Below are 17,804 nucleotides of genomic sequence, written 5' to 3'. Positions count from 1 at the left end.
CAGTTGGATCCAGGGGCCTGGCAGGTACCAGCTCCACACATCTCTTGGCAATCAGTGGCAAAGCAAACCAGGCTGGTTTTGTCCTGCCTGTAGCTCTGAGCAGGGGTCAGCAGAAGGGAACATGCAGCTCTTGGGCTGGAGCTGAGCTGGAGACCCGGTGTGACAAGCACTGGTGGCCACCATCCCCCTGGTTTTGTTTGTATGGTTCATGGATGGCTGGGGCCCTGGGCAGAGCCCTGACAGCCTGGTCTGACCCCAGGGAAGGAGAAGGAGCCCCTGGAGAAGCTGTTCCAAATGGGGCTGGTGCTGGAGACACCAAGGACAACCTCAAAGATGACAATCTCTTCCTTGGCCTGGCCAGCTGAAGATGATGGACTTGGATTCTGGCACCTTCTTCAAAGCCAGGCTCCAGGTCCAATTTGCAGGTGAGTCTATAGGCAGGGGGTTGCTCCCGGATCTGGGCATGGCACAGCTGGGCACCAAAGGTTCCCCCTTTGCTGGGGCAGATACAATGAATTCTTCAGTCAGCTGCCCAGCTGCTTTTTGGCTCTGGGCAGCTGCTGAGGGCTGGATGTGCCGTGGCTGGCTGCAGGCTGGGCACATGTGCTGCCCTCCTGCTCTGCTGCCAAAGGCAGCAGGGATGGGCAGCTCTGGGCACTGCCAGCATGGCCTGGGCACCGCAGGCCTTGGCACAAGGGCACAGGAGCCCTCAGCTGACGGGCGGTTTCTGCTTTCTCTCCTTGCAGCCGGGCTCTGCGGCTGCTGAGGCTGCTCTGGGCTCTGCCAGGGCTCAGCTGGGCTCAGCCCTGGGCCCAGCTGGGCTGGCTCTGCCCTCACATTGCTCTGACAGCTCTGCATCAGACGAGCCCGTTGCGAGCACAGCGCCTGAGCTTTCTGCTTTGGCAGGTGAGTGAGACTCTGCTGCAGGCCCAGAGATTGCAGCTGGGGACACACATCCAACTGGCAAGGACCCAAACTCTCCACAGTAGCAGCTGAACGCCTGGATCTGCACAGGGTGTTTTGTCTGTCCCATTCTTCCTTCTTTATTGGCTGGAATTGTGCAATTGCACTTTCTTCCTCCTCTGGCAGTGCCACGAGTGGGCCAAAGCTGGCGAGTGGGCCGTGCTCCAGAGGCAGTGCAGTCTGGAGCTGGTGGATGGAGAATTGCCCTTCTGCACTTCCACACCAGAGCAAAAAGCTGTCAGAGGGACTTTGTGACTCTAAGAAATCCCTGAAAGTTTCAATGGGAATGTTCCGCTCATTCCCAGGCTGAGAAGGAAGGTCGTCTTGTAAAGGATTTGGGCTTTGAAAGAGTTTCCATTCCCAGTCCTGCTTGGAGCTGGAAGGGCACAAAGCAACTTCCTCTTGCCTCGACCACAATTTAAAATAACAATATTGGAAACAATCCCCAAAAACTTTTTAAAAAGACTGCTGAGGTCAGTAAGATGGATCCATGCCATCAGCACATTTACAAAGTAAATAACTTTTCTTTTCAAAAGATAAGTTGCCTCTTAATTCAAAGTTAGAGATGACTTTTCACTGCACACTTGGGGTTTTTTCACACTTTCACATTTTATATAGTTTTTGATTACTTTTTCCTTTTTTTTTCCTTTCAATAGAAAACATGTCCTATAAAAGGAATGTCCTTTGCTCTTGGTTCCCATGTGGAGCAGCTCCCTTCCTGCTGGCTGAGCTGCTCAGGCAGAGCCCGGCAGCTCCTGGCCCTGCAGGGCTGAGGCTTTTCCCCGTTGCTGGGCACAGACTGATGGAGCAGCACTGCTGAGCACGGGCACACAGAGGGACCAGCAGCAGCTGCCTTTGGCCACCTGGGGCTCCAAGGCCCAAACTCTGAGCAGCCAGGGCTGGAAGAGACTGGCAGCATCTGATCCCTGACTCTGGGCAGACAGGGCTGCACAAATGACCCCACAGCAGCAGCAGCAGCAGCAGCACATGGAGCTGACTTTGAGCACAGCCCCTGCCCCTCTTCCCTCCCGTGTGCAGCGGTGTCACAGCAGCCTGAGGCACCTGGGAGCCCCCAGGGCCAGCAGGGACTGGAGATGGCAGCCCTGGGCTCCTGGAGGCTGTGCAAGGAACGGAGCTGGGCACTCCCTGTCCATGGGGAGCTTCCAGATGGAAAAGGCTGCTGTGCCCAGGCAGCTGCAAGGGCACAGAAAGGAGGCTCTGGAGCACTGGATCTGTGCCAGTGCCACAGTCCTGGGCAGCAGCCAGCGAGCCCTGGGGGAACAGAGGGCACAGCAAGAGGGACAGAACCAGGCAAGGGCAGAGACTGGAGAGAGCCAGGCCTGGGAGCAGGAACAGCTGCTCCATTGCACTCTTGGAGAAAGCTCTTGGCTGGTTCAAAGCGCTGAAAAGTGTGAAGGGCAGAGGAGGAGGCCACAGCAAACAAGCTCCTGTTTGCACAGCCTCCCCTCTCCGTGTCCCAGAAGGAATTGCATGGACTGTGTTCTTCTCTCCGAGCCGTCTTGTTCAGCATGAGCAGCTCAGCACCAGGAGCTGAAGGAGCTGAAGCCTCAGGCCACAGGAGCTGGGCAAAAGGGAACTTTTGGAGCAAAGGAATGCTGCTAAAATAGCCCCAGCTGAATGCAGCGGATATAATCATGGAATCACAGAATCCTTTCTGTTGGAAAAGCCCTCTGAGCTCACCCAGTACAGCCGGTCACCCAGCAGTGCCAAGCCCAGCACTAAACCACGTCCCTGAAGTGCCAAGGCCTGGACACCAGCCCTGAGTGAGGCCTGGACAGCAGGCCCTGAGCCAAAGGTGGCCTCTGGATGAACCTTCCAAGCAAAGGTTATCTTTGTATCTGCTCCCTGATGAAATATGCATGGTCATTAACACTGTGATAGATGTAGCCACTCCTTAGTGAAACATGTATTGACCTTTGTGTATTTAGAAGCCAGACAAGGCCATGAAATCTGACATCTGGCCTTGTTTGGGGCTGTATGGTCAAAGTCAGCTCCCTTGGTTCCTCCTTGAGCCCTGGCCAGGCTTTGGGAGGGACCCAAGAGGAGGATGAAAGCAGATGTTGCCACACTAGCAGTGCTGTCAGTTTGTTCATTCAGCACTGTCAGAGCTGGGCCCTCTCCCAGCGGGGTTGGAGCCTCACCTGGGGCTGGAGGCACCTGCAGGAATTCCCAGTGCCCAGGAGTGGCTCTGCAGCCCTTGGCTGTGACAGCTTCCCCAGCTGCTGTGTGGGTCTGGGGGATGGTAAAGGCTGAGGGTAAATGCTGCTGGATCTTTGTTAATCACTGCAGGCAATCTTTGGTGGGGATGGTTGGGTGCATTGCTGAGCTGCTCCTTTTGTGATTCTTTGCTGCTCTGAGCTGCAGGAAATGACACTGATTCCTTCAGCTGGAGTCTGTATCTCTGGTGCTGACCCTGCCCACTGGTAAAACAAAACTGGCACAGTCTGGCCAGATGCCAACAAAATGTCATTTGTTCAATGTAAATGTGAGGAATCAGTCCCATCAGAAATTGCCAGCTGGGAAGCCCTTCCCTGGAGTTCCCTGGCTCTGGAGTGGGCTGAGGTCGGAGCCCCTTGTGAGCAGTGGGGCAGTCGGGTAAAAGAAGCTGCACCCCTGGATGGCTTCAAGTGCATCCAAAAATTGCAAATGGAAAAGGAAAACACCTTGTGGGTTTGGGCAGACAAAGATGAATTTGTTGAGAGTACATAGGAAACAGCACTTTCAGAAGGAACAATGATTATTGGAATGCTCCCACATGGAGCAACAGAAGGTTTTAATCTTGAGCTAATATGCATTTGTACAAGTGAAATATTGATATAATAAATATCTATATACATATTTATAGTATATAAAGACATATATATATATATATTAATATATTCACATATATATGTGGGTATATATGTGTATACACATATGTGTAAAAAATATGTATATATTTTTTATATTGTTTAACACATCCTGCCAGACCCTGTTTGCTCTAAGGGCCCCTGTGGAAAATGCTCTGATCCACGGGGCTCCGTGTGAAGGCTGCTGTGACACTGAGGGACTTGCACAGCAATTCCATCCAGGAGCCTGGGTGCCCCTCAGGGACTGGGACCCAGCCCCTTCCAGCCAGAGGGGAAAGGGCCCCCCAAGCCTTGTTAGCCACAGACAGCATGGTAAAGCTGAACAGCAAAGGGCCTGGGGGCATTATTCTGGAATTAAAAAGGTGCCAGCTCCATGGACAACAGAATTCTTGTTCCTAACTCGAATGAGATTGAGAAAAAATAATGAAGAACGGTGTCACTAAAGTACTACTGATGTCTGTAAGGTGTACCTTGATAGTCAGCCAGAATCTTTGTCTGCCACAAATACCTCTGGTGTTTCACCAAGGGATTGGTCATCAAAATATAATGATGGGTTATGATGGATTGCTGAGCTTCTTTTGTAATTCTTTGCTAATGATGATGTGCTTTGCTGAGCTTATCCTTTTGTAAATCTCTGCAGCTGTGCATGATATAAATGACACAATTCCTTAACTTGGTGTCTGTGTCTTTGGTAGTGACCCTGCCCACTGGTGAAACAGGGCCCCCTTTTGCCTAAGTGTTACCTGGGAAGGCAAAAGCCCTCCCTCCAAAATTCCCCCCTTCCTCCCTGTTCCCCCCTTCATACCCTGAGCATGATGTGCTCTGGTCTGGGGTATGCCCGGGCTCAGTTTGGGTCCCCTGTCCTGGCTGTGTCCCCTGCCCAGCTCCCCTGCAGCCCCAGCCCCTCCCCAGCGTGGCTGGACGAGGGGCAGGACAGGCCTTGGCTGTGCTGCAGCTCAGCAAGAACAAAACCATCTCTGCGTGCTCAGCGCTGTGCTCAGCACCCGGCCCAGCAGTGTCTCAGTGCCAGGGGCTGTGCCCTCAGTCCCTGCCGGGGGTTTCCATGGCAACTGCCAGGCCAGGTGACCCAGGTGTCCCCCCAGTGCCGGTTGCCATGGAAACAGTGCCCAGCCCTGCCCCTTTCTGTCTGGCTGACCTGGCCTTTGGCCCTGGCAGTGCCGGTGGCTGCTGGTTCCTGGTGCCAGAGCGGCCAGCGCGGCACAGGGCAGGTGGCCATGGCACAGCCCCCAGCAAGGGATCCCCTCTGGCTCTGGGCACTGACACCAGCCCTGAGCAAGGGCCCAGGGCAGCTTTCCATGGCCACCAACCATCACAACGGCTCCGGGCATTGGTTGCCATTGCACCAAACCAAGGAACGGGTCCCCGTGGCCGTTGCCATGGCACCTGGTGGCACCAACGAGTGTCACTGCAATTGTACCTGGAACAGCCCTGGCACCGCTTTGTCCCAGGGTTGCCATGGCAGCCAAGGGCAGCAACAGCTCTGCAGGCAAGTGGCCATGGAACCTGGCTGCAGAAATGGCTCCTTGGGCTGGTTTCCAAGGAAACCTGAACTGATGGGGGTTGCCATGGCACCCAAACCCAGCAGTGCGGTCCTTGCAGTGTCCATGGCAACAGTCCCTTGCAATGGCACCACTGCATGTTGGGATGATGATGCACCCTCACAGCTGGCCCAGGGCAGGTCTGGAGTGCTTCTGGTGGCAGCTTGGGCTTGGCACACAGTTGAGGAGGATGTCTGTTTGCAATGGGGAAACTCAGGAGTTTTAGATTGCTTCAAAAACAAATGAAGGAAAATCCCTCTTTGGCTGTGTGCAGCCACTTCTCCAAGCAAAGCAGGTTCCAGGTGAGTGAGGAGAGAGACCATGGGCTTGGGGAATATGAAGCAAGGTTGTCCACACTGGCTCAGAGCTCAAGGCACCACTTCTCTGAGCAGGCCAGGGCTCCTTAGGAGAGTCCCTGGATCAATATCAGTCACTGAATGCTGCAATCACCTCTTGTGTAATAAGAACAGCAATAAAAAGACACCCTTTAAAATAGGACTACATATTTCCTGGAAGCTCTTTGAACTATTTCTCCATAACTGTCAAAGGAAAACCTCCTAATGAACTACACTGGAGCAGAGGGAAATCAAGGCAGAGCCAGGGTTTGTCAGGACTTGCTTGATCCTCATGAGCCTCACTGTGCATTTGGAGTGAGCCCTTGAACCTCAGGGCCTGGGAGGAGATTGCACAAACCTTGCCAGGAGTCAAAGGCAGAGGAAACACCCCAAGTGTCTCCAGGCATTCATGGCTCCCTCTGAGGTCCCTCTCCAACACAGGCTCCTCATGGACTCCTTGGAGGAGAGAATTTGTGGCCAGGATGGCACAAAAACCTCTCAGACAGTGTGGAAAAGAAAATCTAAAGTACCTTCAACACCTTGAGTGTCTCAAAGCATTAATGAGCCCCATTTCGTGTCAGTACAAAGCTCTCCAGGGACTAATTAACGCAGATAATTGGGGCCATGATTGGACAAATATCTCCCAGAGTCTATCCCAAGGGAAACACCAAATACCTTAAAAGAACTGAAGTACCTTGAAGCATTTATGAGCCCCACTGAGTGGTGTTACTGACAAAGCCTCTCTAAGGACTAATTGCAACACATAATTAGAAGCCATGATTGCACAAAGCTCTCAGAGACTCCAAGGCAAAAGCAAAACCCAAAGTCCTTTGAAAAACCTGCAGTCCCTGGAAGCATGAAGGAGCCCCCAGGACCATTCCTGAGCAAGGCTCCCCAGGGACTCCTTCCAGCAGATCCTTGAGGCCATGGGATGTGGGCTAGGGGAGGATGCTGAGGGCAGGACAAGGGGCTGACAGTGCCCAGCCTGGCTGGGGCTGTGCCAGGAGGCCCCCGTGCCTCAGGACAAGGTGTCTCCTCACAGCCCTTGGTGGCACAGACCCTGCTGTGCCCCAGGGCACCAAGACTTGGCTTCTCTTTGTCCCCACCTGTCATCACTGCCTCCAGTTCTCTGCTCTGCCTGGGGCCTGGGGACACTTTCCCTGTGGTGTCCCTGACAGGGATCTCTTCAAAGTACAAGAAACTTCAGTGTTTCAATAGAACTGAGTTCTTAAGGGTTCTTGAGGGTTGTGTGACATCACAAAGCTGGCTTTGACATCACAGAGCTTGCTGTGACATCACAGAGCAGGGTGTGAGGCTATAGAGCAGTGTCTGCTCTCATAGAGGGTGGCTCTGAGGCATCAGAGAGTAGGTTGTGACCTCACCTGGTGGCTGTGTAACATCATAGAGGAGGCTGTGACATCACAGACCAGATTGTGACATCACAGGGTGACTTTGTGACATCAGTCTTCTGCGATGTCACAGCACTGCTGTATGAAATCACAGGATGACACAGAGTTGGCTCTGTAACATCACAGGGTCAGTGTGACATCACAGGGGCTGTGTGACATCACAGGGGCTGTGTGACATCATGGGGGCAGCATGACATCACAGGGGCAATGTGACATCACAGGGGCTGTGTGAGGGCACTGGGGAGGTCACTCTGCCCCGGCCCCCCTCACAGTTCCCCCCAGAGCAGTCCAACCCTGCTCGTGCACAGCGGGGTCCCCTGTCCCCCCGGGTCCCCCAGCCCCGCAGCCTCCCCCAGAGGATGTTCCACAAGATCGACCCCAGAGCCTGACACGGGGACGGGGGGACGGGGCCCTGGGCGTGGGACAGGGGGACAGGGACCCCCCGGCAGCGTCCCCGTGTCCCCCAGGGCCAGAGCCTGGGCCAGGGCTCCTTCACCCTGTTACAAACGAGGCCTTGAGAGCGCTGAAAAACCCCCGGCAAGGGATCAGCCAAAACCAGATTTAATATTAAGGGACAGCAGCACAAAGTTCCTTGGCAAGAGTCACTCTGCTCCTGACTGGACACTTCAGGCACACCAAGGAAACAAAGCAACTACAAAACCAAACAGAATCCAGGCAATAAAACCAGAAATTAACCTGGAACTGTCCCTGTGTGTGCATGTGTGAGTGACACAAGGACAGCAAGGGCAAGGATAAAAGGAACATGGCCTGAAAGCTTAACAGAGCTCAAACTTAACAGGACTTTACTTATACATTAACCTTAACTGATACTTTCAACCTCACAGTTTAGCAAAAGAGCAGAGTATAACAGCATGTAACCTAACTTAAACCTATGACTTCGCAATTTAACAGAGGAATAACACTTAACAATATTGAACTTAACATAAAACTTATACTAAAGGTAACTGCTTAGCAAAAGAAAACCTCTCAGCAGCATTTAACTTCACTTAGGCCTTGTGATTTAACCTTCCCTACAGGCCTGACTGACTCAGCTATCCAAGGCACTCAAGCCCCTCAGAGTGCAGCATTTCTGCCACATTTCTCCAGCACAGGCACTCCTGTGTGCACACAGACACAAAGAGTCAGTGCAAGGCACCTGTAAGAAATTCCCCTGAGGGCAGGAAATGCTCACTGTGGGTCCTTTGGCATCTCCCCAGCGGGTGAAGGGTTGAGCCTGGAGGAGTGGGGGGATCGGCCCAGGCTCCGTCGTTGTTCAGGATCCCCGAGTGCAGCAAACGGGAGAGTTCCCGGCTGGGAGAGGCCCCACTCAGAGGGAGTGGCTGGCCCAGGAGAGCTCCAAGGGCTCCTTTTGGAGCGCTGTTTGCAGGGCCCCAAGAGAGGGGCTTCAGTCCCAGCAATGGTTCATCCTGGCCGCACTTGGCATCAGCAGCTTTCTTTGGCAGGGTGAGAACAGGGATGTTGTGCCGCTCAGGGAACACAAACAGGTCCCAGGACTGCTCCTATAGGAACCAGGAGCTGGTTGGGCAGTAGCAGTGCCTGGAGCAGACAGTGTTTGTGATGAGCTGCAGAGGAGCTGAGCCTGGGGCTGTTGGCCAAGGCTGAGGCCCAAGGAGCATTTCTCAGCTGGCAGGGCGGCCTGAGAAGGGGAGGGGGGAATGCAGCAGCACAGGGCCCATGGAACCAAGGGAGCATTGTGACCCTGTGGGGCCCTGTGAGACCAAGAGACCATTGTGACACTGTGGGGCCCTGTGAGACCAAGAGACCATTGTGACACTGTGGGGCCTCATGGAATCATGGAGAGCACTGTGACGTTGCTGGGCCTCATGGATCCATGGGGACTGTACTGACGCTGTGTGGCTCCATGGAATGTAGGGATCATTGTGACACTGAGAGGCCTCATCAAAACAAGGGGCCATTGTGACAGCGTGGGTCTGCATGGAACCATGGAGACCATTCGGACACTTTGGGGTGTTATGGAACCAAGGGGCCATGGTGACACTGAGGGGCACCATGGAAACACAGAGACCATTGTGACACTCAGGGGACTCATGGAAACGCAGAGACCATTGTGACGCTGTGAGGCCTCATGGAATCAGTGAGACCATTGTGATCCTGGGAGGACCATTGTGATATTGTGGGGCCTCGTGAAACCAAGAGGCCTTTGTGACACTGCAGGTCTTCTTGTAATCAAGGGGCCATTGTGACACTGCTGGAACCCATGGAATCAAGTCACCATTCTGACACTGCGGGGCCCCATGGATCCAAGGAACCATTGTGACAATATGGAGCCCCACAAAACCAAGGGAACACAAAACAAGTCTGGCTGCTTTGGCCTCCCATAGACTGCCTGACTGGTCCAACTGACCTTTGCATGTTGAGTGTCACTTCTCATCTGCTGCTGAAGCACTGAGGCTCTGTGCTTTCCTTCCCAATGGAAAAGAACTGTCCTCCTGCTCTAGGCACCCATGGCCAGAATTGGGATTTCACCTCCAAAGGTCCTTATATCCAGGGATTCTTCCAATAGGAATATTGCCAGGACAAGTCTGTCTGGCAGTGGTTTCACAAGGGTCACCTCTCATCCGTCCCCAAAACATTGGGAAAGGCTCCATGCTCTCCTTCCTAAGGAAAGAACTGTCTGCTTCTCCAGGTGCCCATGGCTGAGATTGGGTTTCCACCTCCAAAATTCCCTAAATCCAAACTCTGCAATTACTGACAATCTAGCTGGCCGTGGCCTGCTGAGGCTCTCACTTGCCTTCCAAACCTTGAGGCTCTGTGCTTTCCTTCCCATGGAAAAGAACTGTCCTTCTCAGCCAGGTGCCCATGGCCACAATTGGGATTTCACCTCCAACACTGCCTGTTTTGACAGACTGGAGGAGATTGTTGGCTCTAAACATTTTGTGTGTGGGGGAGGAAGGGGCAGGTCCAGCCTTGCCCTGCCCTGTAAGCCCAGCCCTGCCCTGCCCTGTGACCCCAATCCCCTCAGGGGCCTTCAGTGGGTTTACGGTTTCTACCTGAAGGGTGGCACCCTGAACCCCCAGCACCGCCGTTCCACCCTGGGCACTGGGGCCCTCTTGGCTCTACTCAGTGCTGCCGCTGTACTCGGGGCACCCTAAACCCCGCTAGGGACCCGTGTCCTCCTACTGCAGGGATTGTGCGCGACTCACACTGCCCCGATCCTCCACGCACCCGGAGCTCCATTCAGGGCTTGCGTGCCAACTCACCAATTCATCTGCCACCTTTACTCAAATTTGGTGCACAGGAAAAACACCAGCCAGATATTTGTAAGAGGTCAAAATGACACAAAATTCTACTGGCAAAGTGCAAAAAATCAAGAACTTTGGAATAGGATTTAACGCAACATCAAATTACACATAAAACATTAATCATAGCAGTAACTTCATTAACTTAGCCCATTTATCCTGGAAACATTAAAACACGTAAGCTGTTAGGGTATCCAAAAATGTTCCATATAAAGAGCATTAGAACAAGAAGAAAGAGAGAGAGACAGAAAGACAGAAGCTCTATAGAAAGACACATATATGACTAACAGCTCCTAGGGTTCCAGTGTGGGTGAGACACAAACCCCAGGAGAGGGCAGAGTCCATACCAGGGGCTCACCTTGTGCTCTATATTTTAAGCCCCCAGGCCCTTGTGAGCCTCCCCAGGTGGGATTTCTGATCACACAGGCAATCAGGTTGGGTTAGCACTGTACCCACTGTGTGACTGATTGACAGCTCATCCCACAGTGTCTCAGGACATTGATCTCATCCAGCCTCTGACAGTGACCATGGTGACACAGGGGAACCTCATGGAACCGTGGGTCAGTTGTGACAATGTGGGTCCAAGGACACACCGGGGGATGTCATAGGTAGAATAATGATAGAAGAAAAGTATTACCGCGCCTGAGTGGGCGCTGCTGGTGATAGAGAGACGGTGAATCTTGTTTCTTAAATCAGAAGGCTTGATTTATTAAGATATTATATATAATACATTATGACTATACTAATAAGAATATAGAGAGAGGTTTGCAGAGCAGCTAGGCTAGCTAGGAAGAGATAGAAAAGAATCCCAACAAAGCTGTGGCCAAGGACTCAGTCCTCTGGCTTACACTTTGTGATTGGCCCTTAATTATAAACATGGGAACATGAACCAATCACCAATCAAAATAGGTGCCCCTGTTGCATTCACCAGCAGCTGATAATAATTGTTTATGTTCTCCTCTGAGGCTTCAGCCTTCAAGAAGACACAGAAATCTGAAATAAAGGATTTCTGTGAAAAAATGTCTGCGACATCTCACCTTTCTAAATTGTATAAAATAAAAAAAATGCTGATGTGGAATGAACAGGAAATTTCTTTACCTGTAGAATATACAATAACTAACAAATCACTAGAACAATGCTACAATATAAGAAAAATGCAAAATACAATGCAAAGAGAATTTGAGTCCATGCAGCTGAGTTTCAGGAACAGTCCAAGAGCCAAAGTTGTTTCCCTTGGAATATCTGAGAGTCCTTTTTGGTCCTGAAAACAACTTGCTGCAAAAGGAATCCCATCAATAGTTATCAAAAAACCACTGACAGTCATAACACAATTTTTAAACAGTTTGTGGAATGTCCTTTCTGGCCCTTCAATGCTTCAGAGCTGCTGCCCGCTGTTTTCAATCTTTTTTATTTAATTTTAATTTTTTTTTTTTTTTTTATTGAAAAACAAAAGAGCAGCATCCGAGCAGAGCAGTGCCAGACAAGGAAAGGCCCTGGGGGCCCTGGCCCATGCTGAACCAGGAACCCCAAAACTGGCTCACAAAGGGGGACCAGGACCGGTAGGAGAAACCAGAGTCCCCAAAAACATAAGGAGGCCACGCAGTGGGACCAGCCCAGGAATTTTTTGAGCCCAACGGCCCAGGCCAAACCCATGAGGAAGGCTCTGCATATCCACAGGCCTGAACCCTGCTGCCAGTACAATGGCAGCACGGGTAGTGAGACGCTTCCTTTCCCCTAAACCACTGAGGCATGCCAGCAGCAGGGAAATAGAAGCTGCCCCGAGAATCTTCATCTCGGGTCTGGGAATGTTTGTTTCCCACAGCAACATGTCACCACCCCTACCGGGCTGGGGACCAGAGGCAGAACTTTCGGGAGCCCCCTCCCCCTCGCCGCTAGGGCACAAGATGGGCGGCAGAGATGGAAGCCTCTATGGGACAGCAACCGAAACACCACCCCCCAAACCGCCGAGCTTGAAAGCCGGCAGCTGGACTGCCGCAAGAGTCAGCTGGCGGGCAGCCCCCGCTCCACTGAAGGAGAGACCAGCCTCCGGGGCCGCTTCCTGGAGTGGGCCCGGGGCTGGCGGGCCGGCCATGGGGGGCGCTGGGCCAGGGTGGGGGCCCACGGGGCTGTGGATGACGCTGGGGCTGGCCTGGAACGCGGCAGTGACTCTGGCCACGGAGGAGCCGGCCGAGGAGGGAATCACGCTGATCGTGGGATCAGCCGCGGGCTGCTCCGAGAGTCCCGCAGGTTCAGCGCCGTTTTCTGCCGCTGACTCTGGGACTGTCTCGGCTTGAAGCGGCGGGGATGCGCGAGAACCCACCTCCGCCGCGTCCCCCAGCCCTGAAAGCAGCGGCAGGCACGACACGGGGCCGGCGCCGTGCCCCGCCGCTGACTCCGGGGTCTGCTGCAGAGGCGCAGTCGCAGTCTCCTTCGGAGCGCAAACAGGCAGCAGCGGAGCCGGGAGAAGCGGCGGGGCATCGCTGTTGCTTAGCAACAGGTCAATCGCCGAAAGTGCTGTTCTCTTCTGCCTTCTCCGACACAGGCTCTGGCGGGGGCGAGGAGGCCGGTGAAACCGCGGGCGGGACCTCCTGGAGTGACGGCTCTAGCAGGGGCGTGGAGGAAGCCTCGGAGACCGGTGCCGCTCCGATGTGTGAAGGAGGCGGAGTCTGAGAGGCCGGCGCTGGCTTGAGCGGCCACTCCCATCCCCCCGGAAAGAGAGAAGGGGGGGGAGGACAACACTCCATCTGAGCATGCTCCGGAGCAAGAGTAAAAAAAACTTCTTCGCGCCGCGAAGTTTCAGCCCCCCGCGCCGCGAAGCAGGGGGGGGCGAAAAGCCCAAAGTCATCACCCATGGGGTCTTCTGCCAAGGGCGGTGGAAACGGAGCTTGTCCATAACAGTTAGAGATCCATTGAAAACAAGCTGCTCTGCGCTTCAGGACTGGGAAAAGCTTTATAAATGCTGGGTAGATAGAAGGCAACACGCGTCCCTGACTGTAGACGCACTGGATAATTGAGTCCATGCACTCCCAGACGAAAACATCTAAAGCGTACAGGACATCAGTAAAAAACCCAAAAAGCTTTGCCCATCGAAAGAACCCATAGATATCTGTTTCTGACAAAAAGCAACCATCTTCTCTGCACCAATATTTCCAGAGGGCAATAAGCTTTTCCTCTGAAGCGGAGAACTGAATTTCTTCTGGCAAGGCATGTGTCTGCCAAACGAACAGCCACAAGCTATGAAGGGCTGGTTCATCAGGGATAGAAAAGCCCACAGTACCTTCTAAAAGAGTCCAGCTTGCTCTGGCCAGCTCCACAGATCTGCTGCCCTTTTCCATCATCTTTCCTGATGGTTTTCCAGAAGAAGGTTCTGTTGTGGTCAGCCTTGGCTGTGAACTCTGTCCAAATCAGGATCTTCAGTTCTTCAGCTCCTGGCTTGAATCCACTTTCTTTGGTCACTTCAAAGCAACCATCAAATGCCACACATACAGGATTTTACCCAGTGCAGCAATTTTGCTCCTCTGGTCTTATTAAATTAATTTTTGCTCCGACACGTCGGGTCACCAGATATTACCGCGCCTGAGTGGGCGCTGCTGGTGATAGAGAGACGGTGAATCTTGTTTCTTGAATCAGAAAGCTGAATTTATTAATATAAGATATAATACATTATAGTTATACTAGAAAGAATAAGGAGAGAGGTTTGCAGAGCAGCTAGGCTAGCTAGGAAGAGATAGAAAAGAATCCCAACAAAGCTGTGGCCAAGGACTCAGTCCCCTGGCTTACACTTTGTGATTGGCCCTTAATTATAAACATGGGAACATGAACCAATCACCAATCAAAATAGGTGCCCCTGTTGCATTCCCCAGAAGCTGATAATAATTGTTTATGTTCTCCTCTGAGGCCTCAGCCTTCCAGAAGACACAGAAAACTGAAAGAAAGGATTTCTGTGAAAAAATGTCTGCGACAGAAAAGCCTTTTGAAATGAAGCCTTGTTCAGCCACATCAATAGCTGGCCTATCATCTCTTCTGTGTGCAACTAAGCAGTTACAAGTTCCCATGTGAAGCTATTTTGAGAATGAGACTTTGTGACCATTCTATTCTGAGGGTGAAAAACAAATGCACCTGCAATAACAAGTAATTTGTCCCATGAGAATCAGTGAAGAGGTAAACAATACGAGAGATTTGATGCACAAGTAAAATCTATTTTATTAACCAATAATCGACTAACTGATAAGAAACCTTTGAATGAACTAAAGGTGCACACAAGGTCTGTTAAACTGTGTAAAATGAGTTGTATGAATAAAGAATAAAGAGTTCTTCTCCATCTTAGCTTAGTCCTATGGGATTTCAGTTCCCCCCTTCTTGACGGCTTTGGGTTCTCCCTTCTTTGGAGCTTTGGGTTCCGCCTTCTTTGGGTCTTTGTCTTCCTTCTTCTCTAGGATCTTGGTTTCCTTCCTCTCTGATGCTTTGGTGTCCTTCTTCTCTGATGCTTTGATTTTCTTCCCTTCTGATGCTTTGCTTTCCTTCCTCTCTGGGATTTTGGTTTCTTTTTTTGGAATTTTGGTTTCCTTATTCTCTCGGGTCTTGGTTTTCCCCTTTGCTGGTATTGGAGGTTGCTTGCCAACAGAGACACTCTTCTTTCCCTTCTTCTGCCTCTCTTCCTCCTTCCTCCTCTCTTCCTCCTCTAAGGCTTTTGCCTCCTCCTCGACCTTTTGAGCTGGCTCCTTCAGCTCCCTTCTGCAGACAAAACAGAAAATATGGCTGAGAGTCCCACCAGAATCTTGGGCTCCCTCGTCCTGGCTGGCCCTGCACTTCATTCCTTGACCCTGAGGCCATTTCCGTGAATTCTCCTCAACCCACAGAGGTTGGGAACATCCCAAGTGAGGGCATGGGTGGAAGGGGACCTCCAGGACCGGCCAAACCTGAGCTTTGCCATCATAAGGTCTTGACTGTGCAAGCTCCCTCTGAAGGCACAGCCAGACCCCTCCAGCCCCTGCCAAAGGCTGATCCAGCAGCTCTCTGCACTGGTGCCTGGAAACGCCCTTTGTCTCTTGGCTTCCCAGTTTAAAGCAGAGCACAGATTGCTGACATCTGCTTAGCTCTCCTACAGTTCTTACTCAGCTCATTCAGCCCCCTTCTCCCTGGGCATAGCTGAAGCATGATTTTAAAGAGTTCAGATTTCAGCTGAGGGTTAGAAGCAATTCCCATTGATCAGGATGTAGGTTAGATAGGCAGACCATAGGTTAATGATTATGAGATGCTTAAGCTGGAGCAGATTGTTCTATTGTTTACCATTAGGAGAGGGAAGTGGAGGAAGTGAACTGTTATAAGAACATCTCGAAACCAGTAGAACAATGGTTAGCACCTGGGCTTGATGTCAATCAATCACTAAGCAGGGGACCTTGGATGGTGCCAGAGGGTCACAGAGACCTGATGAAGACATTCCTGACTTCATCCCCTAAGACCACTGACCCAATTCGAGACACCAACCCAATTCAAGGGAAGAATTGCACAGGAGTGAAGGACCAATGACCTCATTTGAATACAGAGCAGGGATGGGAGGTGCTGGGGTTGTGCAGATGTATTGTGTGTAAGATCTTGGGAAATAAAGAGAGGGCAAAGAACCTTGGACAGCGCGGTCACGCCTTTTAGGGACGGCTCTGGTGCCGCCCGCCGGTGTTAATAAACATCCCACTGTCTAACTTTAATTAGTTAGAGAGTCTCTGCCCGTGATCTTCGGTTTTAACGACTCCTAGCCTGCTCCTTCATGAGAACAATCCTATCAGTCAGAAAGCAAAGGCTGCAGGAACTCCTCTCCTGCAAGACAGGCTCTTGTCGGGCAGATTTCCTGCTGGAACCCAGCTGGGACCAAGCAAACCAGTGCTGGCTGCCATGGAAACCACTGGAAGCAGCCTCGTCCGTCTCCTCCCCATGAAACCAACTTCAGCCTGGCCTGAAGAAGTCCTGATGCACAGGCTTGCTTTAAGCACCTCCACTCCCAGCTCCACACTTGGCCTGTGTGTCCTGAGCTGGGCTGCCTTGCTGGAGCTGAGCTTCTCCTGTGCTTGCCTACGGCTGCAGCTGCAGGGGAGCCTAAAGCACAGGAGTTTTTCTGGCTGCTATGCCACCATAAGGAGAACCCTGGCAGATCAGCAGTGCAAGGACTTCATCTGTGGCAGGAGCAGGACCCAAAGCAAGGTTTGCTCTGTGCCCCACGCCTGCCCATACCACAATCACACTGTTCTGGTGAAGAAGGCAGATGATGAAGAAGATGCCACTCAACACCATGGACTTCAAGACACCTCTAAATGCGGTGCCAAGGCAGGCCCAGAGCCCAGCTCCCCGCAGAGAGCAGCTAAGCCAGGAGGGCTCAGCACTCAAATAGAGAAGATGATGTTCTGTCTCAACAGAAGAAGGTCCTTCCTCTCTTGGCAGCCAGGGAGCTCAGAGTGGCCATCCCTATGTTGCTGCTGGCCTTTGCTCTGCAGCTCCTCTGAGCTCAGAGGCCTTGGAGCAGGGAAGCCCTGCAGGGACAATAACCCGTGGCAGAGCAGGAACCCACGGAAGGCTGACTCACCTGTCCCTGAGAGAGGCCTGAGAGCCACAGTTGATCTCCTGGGGGCTCAGGGAGGAGCTGACACGTGAGGCGACCAGCACCTCAGAGGTGGAGCCTCCCTCCATGTGGCACAGCTCCGGGACATTGCAGGTGGTGTTGAGGTGGCCAGAGAAGGTGGAGGTGACCTGCTGGCTCTCTCCTGGCTGCAGCACACCTGGCAGTGGCAGGATATTGAAAGCCTGGATGGAAGACAAGAGAGATTGAGGTGTTGAGCATGGAAATGGATGCAGAAGAGCATCTTGGAGCTGTAGCCAGAGGGGCCTATTCCCCAAACACTGCCAGAATCACCCTCACCTCATCCTGCATCCATGCCATTGACCAGTGCAGGGACCATGGGGAAAATCTTCTCCCATACTCACAGCACAATGCATTAATTAGTACATTACATGAAAGTGAACTAGGATGTCTCCTGGCAGTAGAAATTCTCTCTGATGCACAATTTGCCATTACAAAGTTTCAAAACCTCCTGCTTTTAGAAAAGGAGGAGACTCAGAGTGAGAGCTCTTGGAGCTGAGGGAAGGAGTCCAGTCCAGCTCATCTGACTCCTGAGGCTCTTCCCCTCTCTCTCTGATTTAAATGCTTCTTTCTCAAGGTGCTACAGCAAAAGCTCCTGCAACAATTTCCTGTGGAGCACTTGAGGAGTTCCAGGGGGAGCAGTGCCCTCCACAGGTGCTGCACAGCATCCTTGGGCAGCCCTGCAACGTGTCCTGCACGGCCTCTCCAACAAGCAGCTGCTCCAGCAGCACTTTGCGATGGCCTGCAGGGATGGGAGGC

This window comes from Ammospiza caudacuta, chromosome 10 (genome assembly GCF_027887145.1).
Source record: "Ammospiza caudacuta isolate bAmmCau1 chromosome 10, bAmmCau1.pri, whole genome shotgun sequence".
Taxonomy (NCBI): Eukaryota; Metazoa; Chordata; class Aves; order Passeriformes; family Passerellidae; genus Ammospiza; species Ammospiza caudacuta.
Note: the sequence above shows the minus strand (reverse complement) of the source record.